This window comes from Schistocerca cancellata, chromosome 6 (assembly GCF_023864275.1).
Source record: "Schistocerca cancellata isolate TAMUIC-IGC-003103 chromosome 6, iqSchCanc2.1, whole genome shotgun sequence".
NCBI classification, from domain to species: domain Eukaryota; kingdom Metazoa; phylum Arthropoda; class Insecta; order Orthoptera; family Acrididae; genus Schistocerca; species Schistocerca cancellata.
In genome coordinates, this window is record NC_064631.1 from 4,623,490 (window position 1) to 4,637,344 (window position 13,855).

At 55.2% G+C, this 13,855-nt stretch overlaps 14 non-coding genes across 14 annotated transcripts; all 14 read right to left on the reverse strand.

Annotated features, from left to right (window-relative positions):
- Window positions 1-700: 700 nt before the first annotated feature.
- LOC126088807 (5S ribosomal RNA) lies at window positions 701-819 on the reverse strand. The gene has a single exon (XR_007520160.1). It is a non-coding gene; the product is annotated as a 5S ribosomal RNA (ribosomal RNA).
- An 848-nt stretch (window positions 820-1,667) lies between these two features.
- On the reverse strand, window positions 1,668-1,786 carry LOC126088808 (5S ribosomal RNA). Its single transcript, XR_007520161.1, has one exon. It is a non-coding gene; the product is annotated as a 5S ribosomal RNA (ribosomal RNA).
- An 849-nt stretch (window positions 1,787-2,635) lies between these two features.
- Window positions 2,636-2,754, reverse strand: LOC126088809 (5S ribosomal RNA). Its single transcript, XR_007520162.1, has one exon. It is a non-coding gene; the product is annotated as a 5S ribosomal RNA (ribosomal RNA).
- Window positions 2,755-3,606: 852 nt separating this feature from the next.
- LOC126088810 (5S ribosomal RNA) lies at window positions 3,607-3,725 on the reverse strand. The gene has a single exon (XR_007520163.1). It is a non-coding gene; the product is annotated as a 5S ribosomal RNA (ribosomal RNA).
- Window positions 3,726-4,578: 853 nt separating this feature from the next.
- Window positions 4,579-4,697, reverse strand: LOC126088811 (5S ribosomal RNA). The gene has a single exon (XR_007520164.1). It is a non-coding gene; the product is annotated as a 5S ribosomal RNA (ribosomal RNA).
- Window positions 4,698-5,549: 852 nt separating this feature from the next.
- On the reverse strand, window positions 5,550-5,668 carry LOC126088813 (5S ribosomal RNA). The gene has a single exon (XR_007520165.1). It is a non-coding gene; the product is annotated as a 5S ribosomal RNA (ribosomal RNA).
- An 839-nt stretch (window positions 5,669-6,507) lies between these two features.
- Window positions 6,508-6,626, reverse strand: LOC126089357 (5S ribosomal RNA). The gene has a single exon (XR_007520685.1). It is a non-coding gene; the product is annotated as a 5S ribosomal RNA (ribosomal RNA).
- Window positions 6,627-7,472: 846 nt separating this feature from the next.
- LOC126088814 (5S ribosomal RNA) lies at window positions 7,473-7,591 on the reverse strand. The gene has a single exon (XR_007520166.1). It is a non-coding gene; the product is annotated as a 5S ribosomal RNA (ribosomal RNA).
- An 852-nt stretch (window positions 7,592-8,443) lies between these two features.
- LOC126088816 (5S ribosomal RNA) lies at window positions 8,444-8,562 on the reverse strand. The gene has a single exon (XR_007520168.1). It is a non-coding gene; the product is annotated as a 5S ribosomal RNA (ribosomal RNA).
- Window positions 8,563-9,401: 839 nt separating this feature from the next.
- Window positions 9,402-9,520, reverse strand: LOC126089358 (5S ribosomal RNA). The gene has a single exon (XR_007520686.1). It is a non-coding gene; the product is annotated as a 5S ribosomal RNA (ribosomal RNA).
- An 846-nt stretch (window positions 9,521-10,366) lies between these two features.
- On the reverse strand, window positions 10,367-10,485 carry LOC126088817 (5S ribosomal RNA). Its single transcript, XR_007520169.1, has one exon. It is a non-coding gene; the product is annotated as a 5S ribosomal RNA (ribosomal RNA).
- Window positions 10,486-11,336: 851 nt separating this feature from the next.
- Window positions 11,337-11,455, reverse strand: LOC126088818 (5S ribosomal RNA). Its single transcript, XR_007520170.1, has one exon. It is a non-coding gene; the product is annotated as a 5S ribosomal RNA (ribosomal RNA).
- Window positions 11,456-12,294: 839 nt separating this feature from the next.
- On the reverse strand, window positions 12,295-12,413 carry LOC126089402 (5S ribosomal RNA). The gene has a single exon (XR_007520729.1). It is a non-coding gene; the product is annotated as a 5S ribosomal RNA (ribosomal RNA).
- Window positions 12,414-13,257: 844 nt separating this feature from the next.
- LOC126088819 (5S ribosomal RNA) lies at window positions 13,258-13,376 on the reverse strand. The gene has a single exon (XR_007520171.1). It is a non-coding gene; the product is annotated as a 5S ribosomal RNA (ribosomal RNA).
- Between the last annotated feature and the right edge of the window lie 479 nt (window positions 13,377-13,855).

Sequence of the window (13,855 nt, forward strand, 5' to 3'; positions counted from 1 at the left end):
CAGAGTGACGGCCGAATTGGCGGGCGCACCGCCGCGTGTGTGAGACGCACTGCTGCTCGTTGCACCCCCTGTCATTCGCTGGGCGCGTGCAGCCTTCGACACTAGCGGAGGACGCATCTTATCCCTGGTGTTCAGCGGAGGGCCTGTGCGGGGTGTGGCAGTGTCGTGCTGGAGGGCCCACTGGTAGCGATGTGGGCTTCCTCGCCTCGCCTCGCCTCGCCTCGCCTCACACCAGGTGTCTGCGTAAGTTTGCAGTGCATTCGCACCATTCCTATCCCTGTCCCTGTCCCCGTCCCGACTTGTCCCGACTTTGCTCGACTGCCGCTCGCTGCCGCTCGGGTCGTGGTCCATATGACAGCGCAAGCACGACAAACGTCTGCGGGACGAGACGAGACGAGACGAGACGAGACGACTAAGGAATAAATTCGTGGTTACAAATCAAATTTGGAACTCTACACTCCTACACAACAATAGGCGGTGACGTATTTCAGAAATCACCTGCCGATTCGTACTGTTTTGTCGTTTTCAAAGTCTTTTTGGCAAACTTGGTTAGCACATTCTCCCTCAAACTGAGTTAATTACTGCATTTTCGTACCATTACAGTAGTTTAAAAGGCTTAAGGAAGCATCTTTGTCACAACAGAAAGGTAGTTTGAAATTTGGGATGGCGACATAACAAAAAAAAAAAAAAACAGGAAGGGAGCCAACAGCACCCGGGTTTCCCAGGCGGTCACCCATCCAAGTACTAGCCGGGCCCGATGATGCTTAACTTCGGTGATCGGACGAGAACCGGTGTATTCATCATGGTATGGCCGTTGGCGCTCATCTAATGTAGGAGCACGGCAGAATTCGCGTTCGGCTTTTCTCCCAACACACAAAATGTTAGTTTTCGGCCGCATTTGACGAAAGCGCTTCCTTCCGCAACCGCCAGTTCGACGAGGACGGCGCGGGGAGGCGCGCCCGGCGTCCCAGCAGAGTGACGGCCGGATTGGCGGGCGCACCGCCGCGTGTGTGAGACGCACTGCTGCTCGTTGCACCCCCTGTCATTCGCTGGGCGCGTGCAGCCTTCGACACTAGCGGAGGACGCATCTTGTCCCTGGTGTTCAGCGGAGGGCCTGTGCGGGGTGTGGCAGTGTCGAGCTGGAGGGCCCACTGGTAGCGATGTGGGCTTCCTCGCCTCGCCTCGCCTCGCCTCGCCTCGCCTCGCCTCCCACCAGGTGGCTGCGTAGTTTGCAGTGCATTCGCACCATTCCTATCCCTGTCCCTGTCCCCGTCCCGACTTGTCCCGACTTTGCTCGACTGCCGCTCGCTGCCGCTCGGGTCGTAGTCCATATGACAGCGCAAGCACGACAAACGTCTGCGGGACGAGACGAGACGAGACGACTAAGGAATAAATTCGTGGTTACAAATCAAATTTGGAACTCTACACTCCTACACAACAATAGGCGGTGACGTATTTCAGAAATCATCTGCCGATTCGTACTGTTTTGTCGTTTTCAAAGTCTTCTTGGCAAACTTGGTTAGCACATTCTCCCTCAAACAGAGTTAATTACTGCATTTTCGTACCATTACAGTAGTTTAAAAGGCTTAAGGAAGCATCTTTGTCACAACAGAAAGGTAGTTTGAAAATTTGGCTGGCGACATAACAAAAAAAAAAAACAGGAAGGGAGCCAACAGCACCCGGGTTTCCCAGGCGGTCACCCATCCAAGTACTAGCCGGGCCCGATGATGCTTAACTTCGGTGATCGGACGAGAACCGGTGTATTCATCATGGTATGGCCGTTGGCGCTCATCTAATGTAGGAGCACGGCAGAATTCTCGTTCGGCTTTTCTCCCAACACACAAAATGTTAGTTTTCGGCCGCATTTGACGAAAGCGCTTCCTTCCGCAACCGCCAGTTCCTCGAGGACGGCGCGGGAAGGCGCGCCCGGCGTCCCAGCAGAGTGACGGCCGAATTGGCGGGCGCACCGCCGCGTGTGTGAGACGCACTGCTGCTCGTTGCACCCCCTGTCATTCGCTGGGCGCGTGCAGCCTTCGACACTAGCGGAGGACGCATCTTGTCACTGGTGTTCAGCGGAGGGCCTGTGCGGGGTGTGGCAGTGTCGTGCTGGAGGGCCCACTGGTAGCGATGTGGGCTTCCTCGCCTCGCCTCGCCTCGCCTCACACCAGGTGTCTGCGTAGTTTGCAGTGCATTCGCACCATTCCTGTCCCTGTCCCTGTCCCCGTCCCGACTTGTCCCGACTTTGCTCGACTGCCGCTCGCTGCCGCTCGGGTCGTGGTCCATATGACAGCGCAAGCACGACAAACGTCTGCGGGACGAGACGAGACGAGACGAGACGAGACGACTAAGGAATAAATTCGTGGTTACAAATCAAATTTGGAACTCTACACTCCTACACAACAATAGGCGGTGACGTATTTCAGAAATCACCTGCCGATTCGTACTGTTTTGTCGTTTTCAAAGTCTTTTTGGCAAACTTGGTTAGCACATTCTCCCTCAAACTGAGTTAATTACTGCATTTTCGTACCATTACAGTAGTTTAAAAGGCTTAAGGAAGCATCTTTGTCACAACAGAAAGGTAGTTTGAAATTTGGGATGGCGACATAACAAAAAAAAAAAAAAAAAACAGGAAGGGAGCCAACAGCACCCGGGTTTCCCAGGCGGTCACCCATCCAAGTACTAGCCGGGCCCGATGATGCTTAACTTCGGTGATCGGACGAGAACCGGTGTATTCATCATGGTATGGCCGTTGGCGCTCATCTAATGTAGGAGCACGGCAGAATTCGCGTTCGGCTTTTCTCCCAACACACAAAATGTTAGTTTTCGGCCGCATTTGACGAAAGCGCTTCCTTCCGCAACCGCCAGTTCGACGAGGACGGCGCGGGGAGGCGCGCCCGGCGTCCCAGCAGAGTGACGGCCGGATTGGCGGGCGCACCGCCGCGTGTGTGAGACGCACTGCTGCTCGTTGCACCCCCTGTCATTCGCTGGGCGCGTGCAGCCTTCGACACTAGCGGAGGACGCATCTTGTCCCTGGTGTTCAGCGGAGGGCCTGTGCGGGGTGTGGCAGTGTCGAGCTGGAGGGCCCACTGGTAGCGATGTGGGCTTCCTCGCCTCGCCTCGCCTCGCCTCGCCTCGCCTCGCCTCCCACCAGGTGGCTGCGTAGTTTGCAGTGCATTCGCACCATTCCTATCCCTGTCCCTGTCCCCGTCCCGACTTGTCCCGACTTTGCTCGACTGCCGCTCGCTGCCGCTCGGGTCGTGGTCCATATGACAGCGCAAGCACGACAAACGTCTGCGGGACGAGACGAGACGAGACGAGACGACTAAGGAATAAGTTCGTGGTTACAAATCAAATTTGGAACTCAACACACCTACACAACAATAGGCGGTGACGTATTTCAGAAATCACCTGCCGATTCGTAGTGTTTTGTCGTTTTCAAAGTCTTCTTGGCAAACTTGGTTAGCACATTCTCCCTCAAACTGAGTTAATTACTGCATTTTCGTTCCATTACAGTAGTTTAAAAGGCTTAAGGAAGCATCTTTGTCACAACAGAAAGGTAGTTTGAAAATTGGGCTGGCGACATAACAAAAAAAAAAACAGTAAGGGAGCCAACAGCACCCGGGTTTCCCAGGCGGTCACCCATCCAAGTACTAGCCGGGCCCGATGATGCTTAACTTCGGTGATCGGACGAGAACCGGTGTATTCATCATGGTATGGCCGTTGGCGCTCATCTAATGTAGGAGCACGGCAGAATTCGCGTTCGGCTTTTCTCCCAACACACAAAATGTTAGTTTTCGGCCGCATTTGACGAAAGCGCTTCCTTCCGCAACCGCCAGTTCCTCGAGGACGGCGCGGGGAGGCGCGCCCGGCGTCCCAGCAGAGTGACGGCCGAATTGGCGGGCGCACCGCCGCGTGTGTGAGACGCACTGCTGCTCGTTGCACCCCCTGTCATTCGCTGGGCGCGTGCAGCCTTCGACACTAGCGGAGGACGCATCTTATCCCTGGTGTTCAGCGGAGGGCCTGTGCGGGGTGTGGCAGTGTCGTGCTGGAGGGCCCACTGGTAGCGATGTGGGCTTCCTCGCCTCGCCTCGCCTCGCCTCGCCTCACACCAGGTGTCTGCGTAAGTTTGCAGTGCATTCGCACCATTCCTATCCCTGTCCCTGTCCCCGTCCCGACTTGTCCCGACTTTGCTCGACTGCCGCTCGCTGCCGCTCGGGTCGTGGTCCATATGACAGCGCAAGCACGACAAACGTCTGCGGGACGAGACGAGACGAGACGAGACGAGACGACTAAGGAATAAATTCGTGGTTACAAATCAAATTTGGAACTCTACACTCCTACACAACAATAGGCGGTGACGTATTTCAGAAATCACCTGCCGATTCGTACTGTTTTGTCGTTTTCAAAGTCTTTTTGGCAAACTTGGTTAGCACATTCTCCCTCAAACTGAGTTAATTACTGCATTTTCGTACCATTACAGTAGTTTAAAAGGCTTAAGGAAGCATCTTTGTCACAACAGAAAGGTAGTTTGAAATTTGGGATGGCGACATAACAAAAAAAAAAAAAAAACAGGAAGGGAGCCAACAGCACCCGGGTTTCCCAGGCGGTCACCCATCCAAGTACTAGCCGGGCCCGATGATGCTTAACTTCGGTGATCGGACGAGAACCGGTGTATTCATCATGGTATGGCCGTTGGCGCTCATCTAATGTAGGAGCACGGCAGAATTCGCGTTCGGCTTTTCTCCCAACACACAAAATGTTAGTTTTCGGCCGCATTTGACGAAAGCGCTTCCTTCCGCAACCGCCAGTTCGACGAGGACGGCGCGGGGAGGCGCGCCCGGCGTCCCAGCAGAGTGACGGCCGGATTGGCGGGCGCACCGCCGCGTGTGTGAGACGCACTGCTGCTCGTTGCACCCCCTGTCATTCGCTGGGCGCGTGCAGCCTTCGACACTAGCGGAGGACGCATCTTGTCCCTGGTGTTCAGCGGAGGGCCTGTGCGGGGTGTGGCAGTGTCGAGCTGGAGGGCCCACTGGTAGCGATGTGGGCTTCCTCGCCTCGCCTCGCCTCGCCTCGCCTCGCCTCGCCTCCCACCAGGTGGCTGCGTAGTTTGCAGTGCATTCGCACCATTCCTATCCCTGTCCCTGTCCCCGTCCCGACTTGTCCCGACTTTGCTCGACTGCCGCTCGCTGCCGCTCGGGTCGTGGTCCATATGACATCGCAAGCACGACAAACGTCTGCGGGACGAGACGAGACGAGACGAGACGACTAAGGAATAAGTTCGTGGTTACAAATCAAATTTGGAACTCAACACACCTACACAACAATAGGCGGTGACGTATTTCAGAAATCACCTGCCGATTCGTAGTGTTTTGTCGTTTTCAAAGTCTTCTTGGCAAACTTGGTTAGCACATTCTCCCTCAAACTGAGTTAATTACTGCATTTTCGTTCCATTACAGTAGTTTAAAAGGCTTAAGGAAGCATCTTTGTCACAACAGAAAGGTAGTTTGAAAATTGGGCTGGCGACATAACAAAAAAAAAAACAGTAAGGGAGCCAACAGCACCCGGGTTTCCCAGGCGGTCACCCATCCAAGTACTAGCCGGGCCCGATGATGCTTAACTTCGGTGATCGGACGAGAACCGGTGTATTCATCATGGTATGGCCGTTGGCGCTCATCTAATGTAGGAGCACGGCAGAATTCGCGTTCGGCTTTTCTCCCAACACACAAAATGTTAGTTTTCGGCCGCATTTGACGAAAGCGCTTCCTTCCGCAACCGCCAGTTCCTCGAGGACGGCGCGGGGAGGCGCGCCCGGCGTCCCAGCAGAGTGACGGCCGAATTGGCGGGCGCACCGCCGCGTGTGTGAGACGCACTGCTGCTCGTTGCACCCCCTGTCATTCGCTGGGCGCGTGCAGCCTTCGACACTAGCGGAGGACGCATCTTGTCCCTGGTGTTCAGCGGAGGGCCTGTGCGGGGTGTGGCAGTGTCGTGCTGGAGGGCCCACTGGTAGCGATGTGGGCTTCCTCGCCTCGCCTCGCCTCGCCTCGCCTCACACCAGGTGTCTGCGTAAGTTTGCAGTGCATTCGCACCATTCCTATCCCTGTCCCTGTCCCCGTCCCGACTTGTCCCGACTTTGCTCGACTGCCGCTCGCTGCCGCTCGGGTCGTAGTCCATATGACAGCGCAAGCACGACAAACGTCTGCGGGACGAGACGAGACGAGACGACTAAGGAATAAATTCGTGGTTACAAATCAAATTTGGAACTCTACACTCCTACACAACAATAGGCGGTGACGTATTTCAGAAATCATCTGCCGATTCGTACTGTTTTGTCGTTTTCAAAGTCTTCTTGGCAAACTTGGTTAGCACATTCTCCCTCAAACAGAGTTAATTACTGCATTTTCGTACCATTACAGTAGTTTAAAAGGCTTAAGGAAGCATCTTTGTCACAACAGAAAGGTAGTTTGAAAATTTGGCTGGCGACATAACAAAAAAAAAAAACAGGAAGGGAGCCAACAGCACCCGGGTTTCCCAGGCGGTCACCCATCCAAGTACTAGCCGGGCCCGATGATGCTTAAATTCGGTGATCGGACGAGAACCGGTGTATTCATCATGGTATGGCCGTTGGCGCTCATCTAATGTAGGAGCACGGCAGAATTCTCGTTCGGCTTTTCTCCCAACACACAAAATGTTAGTTTTCGGCCGCATTTGACGAAAGCGCTTCCTTCCGCAACCGCCAGTTCCTCGAGGACGGCGCGGGGAGGCGCGCCCGGCGTCCCAGCAGAGTGACGGCCGAATTGGCGGGCGCACCGCCGCGTGTGTGAGACGCACTGCTGCTCGTTGCACCCCCTGTCATTCGCTGGGCGCGTGCAGCCTTCGACACTAGCGGAGGACGCATCTTGTCCCTGGTGTTCAGCGGAGGGCCTGTGCGGGGTGTGGCAGTGTCGTGCTGGAGGGCCCACTGGTAGCGATGTGGGCTTCCTCGCCTCGCCTCGCCTCGCCTCACACCAGGTGTCTGCGTAGTTTGCAGTGCATTCGCACCATTCCTGTCCCTGTCCCTGTCCCCGTCCCGACTTGTCCCGACTTTGCTCGACTGCCGCTCGCTGCCGCTCGGGTCGTGGTCCATATGACAGCGCAAGCACGACAAACGTCTGCGGGACGAGACGAGACGAGACGAGACGAGACGACTAAGGAATAAATTCGTGGTTACAAATCAAATTTGGAACTCTACACTCCTACACAACAATAGGCGGTGACGTATTTCAGAAATCACCTGCCGATTCGTACTGTTTTGTCGTTTTCAAAGTCTTTTTGGCAAACTTGGTTAGCACATTCTCCCTCAAACTGAGTTAATTACTGCATTTTCGTACCATTACAGTAGTTTAAAAGGCTTAAGGAAGCATCTTTGTCACAACAGAAAGGTAGTTTGAAATTTGGGATGGCGACATAACAAAAAAAAAAAAAAACAGGAAGGGAGCCAACAGCACCCGGGTTTCCCAGGCGGTCACCCATCCAAGTACTAGCCGGGCCCGATGATGCTTAACTTCGGTGATCGGACGAGAACCGGTGTATTCATCATGGTATGGCCGTTGGCGCTCATCTAATGTAGGAGCACGGCAGAATTCGCGTTCGGCTTTTCTCCCAACACACAAAATGTTAGTTTTCGGCCGCATTTGACGAAAGCGCTTCCTTCCGCAACCGCCAGTTCGACGAGGACGGCGCGGGGAGGCGCGCCCGGCGTCCCAGCAGAGTGACGGCCGGATTGGCGGGCGCACCGCCGCGTGTGTGAGACGCACTGCTGCTCGTTGCACCCCCTGTCATTCGCTGGGCGCGTGCAGCCTTCGACACTAGCGGAGGACGCATCTTGTCCCTGGTGTTCAGCGGAGGGCCTGTGCGGGGTGTGGCAGTGTCGAGCTGGAGGGCCCACTGGTAGCGATGTGGGCTTCCTCGCCTCGCCTCGCCTCGCCTCGCCTCGCCTCGCCTCCCACCAGGTGGCTGCGTAGTTTGCAGTGCATTCGCACCATTCCTATCCCTGTCCCTGTCCCCGTCCCGACTTGTCCCGACTTTGCTCGACTGCCGCTCGCTGCCGCTCGGGTCGTGGTCCATATGACAGCGCAAGCACGACAAACGTCTGCGGGACGAGACGAGACGAGACGAGACGACTAAGGAATAAGTTCGTGGTTACAAATCAAATTTGGAACTCAACACACCTACACAACAATAGGCGGTGACGTATTTCAGAAATCACCTGCCGATTCGTAGTGTTTTGTCGTTTTCAAAGTCTTCTTGGCAAACTTGGTTAGCACATTCTCCCTCAAACTGAGTTAATTACTGCATTTTCGTTCCATTACAGTAGTTTAAAAGGCTTAAGGAAGCATCTTTGTCACAACAGAAAGGTAGTTTGAAAATTGGGCTGGCGACATAACAAAAAAAAAAACAGTAAGGGAGCCAACAGCACCCGGGTTTCCCAGGCGGTCACCCATCCAAGTACTAGCCGGGCCCGATGATGCTTAACTTCGGTGATCGGACGAGAACCGGTGTATTCATCATGGTATGGCCGTTGGCGCTCATCTAATGTAGGAGCACGGCAGAATTCGCGTTCGGCTTTTCTCCCAACACACAAAATGTTAGTTTTCGGCCGCATTTGACGAAAGCGCTTCCTTCCGCAACCGCCAGTTCCTCGAGGACGGCGCGGGGAGGCGCGCCCGGCGTCCCAGCAGAGTGACGGCCGAATTGGCGGGCGCACCGCCGCGTGTGTGAGACGCACTGCTGCTCGTTGCACCCCCTGTCATTCGCTGGGCGCGTGCAGCCTTCGACACTAGCGGAGGACGCATCTTGTCCCTGGTGTTCAGCGGAGGGCCTGTGCGGGGTGTGGCAGTGTCGTGCTGGAGGGCCCACTGGTAGCGATGTGGGCTTCCTCGCCTCGCCTCGCCTCGCCTCGCCTCACACCAGGTGTCTGCGTAAGTTTGCAGTGCATTCGCACCATTCCTATCCCTGTCCCTGTCCCCGTCCCGACTTGTCCCGACTTTGCTCGACTGCCGCTCGCTGCCGCTCGGGTCGTAGTCCATATGACAGCGCAAGCACGACAAACGTCTGCGGGACGAGACGAGACGAGACGACTAAGGAATAAATTCGTGGTTACAAATCAAATTTGGAACTCTACACTCCTACACAACAATAGGCGGTGACGTATTTCAGAAATCATCTGCCGATTCGTACTGTTTTGTCGTTTTCAAAGTCTTCTTGGCAAACTTGGTTAGCACATTCTCCCTCAAACAGAGTTAATTACTGCATTTTCGTACCATTACAGTAGTTTAAAAGGCTTAAGGAAGCATCTTTGTCACAACAGAAAGGTAGTTTGAAAATTTGGCTGGCGACATAACAAAAAAAAAAAACAGGAAGGGAGCCAACAGCACCCGGGTTTCCCAGGCGGTCACCCATCCAAGTACTAGCCGGGCCCGATGATGCTTAAATTCGGTGATCGGACGAGAACCGGTGTATTCATCATGGTATGGCCGTTGGCGCTCATCTAATGTAGGAGCACGGCAGAATTCTCGTTCGGCTTTTCTCCCAACACACAAAATGTTAGTTTTCGGCCGCATTTGACGAAAGCGCTTCCTTCCGCAACCGCCAGTTCCTCGAGGACGGCGCGGGGAGGCGCGCCCGGCGTCCCAGCAGAGTGACGGCCGAATTGGCGGGCGCACCGCCGCGTGTGTGAGACGCACTGCTGCTCGTTGCACCCCCTGTCATTCGCTGGGCGCGTGCAGCCTTCGACACTAGCGGAGGACGCATCTTGTCCCTGGTGTTCAGCGGAGGGCCTGTGCGGGGTGTGGCAGTGTCGTGCTGGAGGGCCCACTGGTAGCGATGTGGGCTTCCTCGCCTCGCCTCGCCTCGCCTCACACCAGGTGTCTGCGTAGTTTGCAGTGCATTCGCACCATTCCTGTCCCTGTCCCTGTCCCCGTCCCGACTTGTCCCGACTTTGCTCGACTGCCGCTCGCTGCCGCTCGGGTCGTGGTCCATATGACAGCGCAAGCACGACAAACGTCTGCGGGACGAGACGAGACGAGACGAGACGAGACGACTAAGGAATAAATTCGTGGTTACAAATCAAATTTGGAACTCTACACTCCTACACAACAATAGGCGGTGACGTATTTCAGAAATCACCTGCCGATTCGTACTGTTTTGTCGTTTTCAAAGTCTTTTTGGCAAACTTGGTTAGCACATTCTCCCTCAAACTGAGTTAATTACTGCATTTTCGTACCATTACAGTAGTTTAAAAGGCTTAAGGAAGCATCTTTGTCACAACAGAAAGGTAGTTTGAAATTTGGGATGGCGACATAACAAAAAAAAAAAAAAACAGGAAGGGAGCCAACAGCACCCGGGTTTCCCAGGCGGTCACCCATCCAAGTACTAGCCGGGCCCGATGATGCTTAACTTCGGTGATCGGACGAGAACCGGTGTATTCATCATGGTATGGCCGTTGGCGCTCATCTAATGTAGGAGCACGGCAGAATTCGCGTTCGGCTTTTCTCCCAACACACAAAATGTTAGTTTTCGGCCGCATTTGACGAAAGCGCTTCCTTCCGCAACCGCCAGTTCGACGAGGACGGCGCGGGGAGGCGCGCCCGGCGTCCCAGCAGAGTGACGGCCGGATTGGCGGGCGCACCGCCGCGTGTGTGAGACGCACTGCTGCTCGTTGCACCCCCTGTCATTCGCTGGGCGCGTGCAGCCTTCGACACTAGCGGAGGACGCATCTTGTCCCTGGTGTTCAGCGGAGGGCCTGTGCGGGGTGTGGCAGTGTCGAGCTGGAGGGCCCACTGGTAGCGATGTGGGCTTCCTCGCCTCGCCTCGCCTCGCCTCGCCTCGCCTCGCCTCCCACCAGGTGGCTGCGTAGTTTGCAGTGCATTCGCACCATTCCTATCCCTGTCCCTGTCCCCGTCCCGACTTGTCCCGACTTTGCTCGACTGCCGCTCGCTGCCGCTCGGGTCGTGGTCCATATGACAGCGCAAGCACGACAAACGTCTGCGGGACGAGACGAGACGAGACGAGACGACTAAGGAATAAGTTCGTGGTTACAAATCAAATTTGGAACTCAACACACCTACACAACAATAGGCGGTGACGTATTTCAGAAATCACCTGCCGATTCGTAGTGTTTTGTCGTTTTCAAAGTCTTCTTGGCAAACTTGGTTAGCACATTCTCCCTCAAACTGAGTTAATTACTGCATTTTCGTTCCATTACAGTAGTTTAAAAGGCTTAAGGAAGCATCTTTGTCACAACAGAAAGGTAGTTTGAAAATTGGGCTGGCGACATAACAAAAAAAAAACAGTAAGGGAGCCAACAGCACCCGGGTTTCCCAGGCGGTCACCCATCCAAGTACTAGCCGGGCCCGATGATGCTTAACTTCGGTGATCGGACGAGAACCGGTGTATTCATCATGGTATGGCCGTTGGCGCTCATCTAATGTAGGAGCACGGCAGAATTCGCGTTCGGCTTTTCTCCCAACACACAAAATGTTAGTTTTCGGCCGCATTTGACGAAAGCGCTTCCTTCCGCAACCGCCAGTTCCTCGAGGACGGCGCGGGGAGGCGCGCCCGGCGTCCCAGCAGAGTGACGGCCGAATTGGCGGGCGCACCGCCGCGTGTGTGAGACGCACTGCTGCTCGTTGCACCCCCTGTCATTCGCTGGGCGCGTGCAGCCTTCGACACTAGCGGAGGACGCATCTTGTCCCTGGTGTTCAGCGGAGGGCCTGTGCGGGGTGTGGCAGTGTCGTGCTGGAGGGCCCACTGGTAGCGATGTGGGCTTCCTCGCCTCGCCTCGCCTCGCCTCGCCTCACACCAGGTGTCTGCGTAAGTTTGCAGTGCATTCGCACCATTCCTATCCCTGTCCCTGTCCCCGTCCCGACTTGTCCCGACTTTGCTCGACTGCCGCTCGCTGCCGCTCGGGTCGTAGTCCATATGACAGCGCAAGCACGACAAACGTCTGCGGGACGAGACGAGACGAGACGACTAAGGAATAAATTCGTGGTTACAAATCAAATTTGGAACTCTACACTCCTACACAACAATAGGCGGTGACGTATTTCAGAAATCATCTGCCGATTCGTACTGTTTTGTCGTTTTCAAAGTCTTCTTGGCAAACTTGGTTAGCACATTCTCCCTCAAACAGAGTTAATTACTGCATTTTCGTACCATTACAGTAGTTTAAAAGGCTTAAGGAAGCATCTTTGTCACAACAGAAAGGTAGTTTGAAAATTTGGCTGGCGACATAACAAAAAAAAAAAACAGGAAGGGAGCCAACAGCACCCGGGTTTCGCAGGCGGTCACCCATCCAAGTACTAGCCGGGCCCGATGATGCTTAAATTCGGTGATCGGACGAGAACCGGTGTATTCATCATGGTATGGCCGTTGGCGCTCATCTAATGTAGGAGCACGGCAGAATTCTCGTTCGGCTTTTCTCCCAACACACAAAATGTTAGTTTTCGGCCGCATTTGACGAAAGCGCTTCCTTCCGCAACCGCCAGTTCCTCGAGGACGGCGCGGGAAGGCGCGCCCGGCGTCCCAGCAGAGTGACGGCCGAATTGGCGGGCGCACCGCCGCGTGTGTGAGACGCACTGCTGCTCGTTGCACCCCCTGTCATTCGCTGGGCGCGTGCAGCCTTCGACACTAGCGGAGGACGCATCTTGTCCCTGGTGTTCAGCGGAGGGCCTGTGCGGGGTGTGGCAGTGTCGTGCTGGAGGGCCCACTGGTAGCGATGTGGGCTTCCTCGCCTCGCCTCGCCTCGCCTCACACCAGGTGTCTGCGTAGTTTGCAGTGCATTCGCACCATTCCTGTCCCTGTCCCTGTCCCCGTCCCGACTTGTCCCGACTTTGCTCGACTGCCGCTCGCTGCCGCTCGGGTCGTGGTCCATATGACAGCGCAAGCACGACAAACGTCTGCGGGACGAGACGAGACGAGACGAGACGAGACGACTAAGGAATAAATTCGTGGTTACAAATCAAATTTGGAACTCTACACTCCTACACAACAATAGGCGGTGACGTATTTCAGAAATCACCTGCCGATTCGTACTGTTTTGTCGTTTTCAAAGTCTTTTTGGCAAACTTGGTTAGCACATTCTCCCTCAAACTGAGTTAATTACTGCATTTTCGTACCATTACAGTAGTTTAAAAGGCTTAAGGAAGCATCTTTGTCACAACAGAAAGGTAGTTTGAAATTTGGGATGGCGACATAACAAAAAAAAAAAAACAGGAAGGGAGCCAACAGCACCCGGGTTTCCCAGGCGGTCACCCATCCAAGTACTAGCCGGGCCCGATGATGCTTAACTTCGGTGATCGGACGAGAACCGGTGTATTCATCATGGTATGGCCGTTGGCGCTCATCTAATGTAGGAGCACGGCAGAATTCGCGTTCGGCTTTTCTCCCAACACACAAAATGTTAGTTTTCGGCCGCATTTGACGAAAGCGCTTCCTTCCGCAACCGCCAGTTCGACGAGGACGGCGCGGGGAGGCGCGCCCGGCGTCCCAGCAGAGTGACGGCCGGATTGGCGGGCGCACCGCCGCGTGTGTGAGACGCACTGCTGCTCGTTGCACCCCCTGTCATTCGCTGGGCGCGTGCAGCCTTCGACACTAGCGGAGGACGCATCTTGTCCCTGGTGTTCAGCGGAGGGCCTGTGCGGGGTGTGGCAGTGTCGAGCTGGAGGGCCCACTGGTAGCGATGTGGGCTTCTTCGCCTCGCCTCGCCTCGCCTCGCCTCGCCTCGCCTCCCACCAGGTGTCTGCGTAGTTTGCAGTGCATTCGCACCATTCCTATCCCTGTCCCTGTCCCCGTCCCGACTTGTCCCGACTTTGCTCGA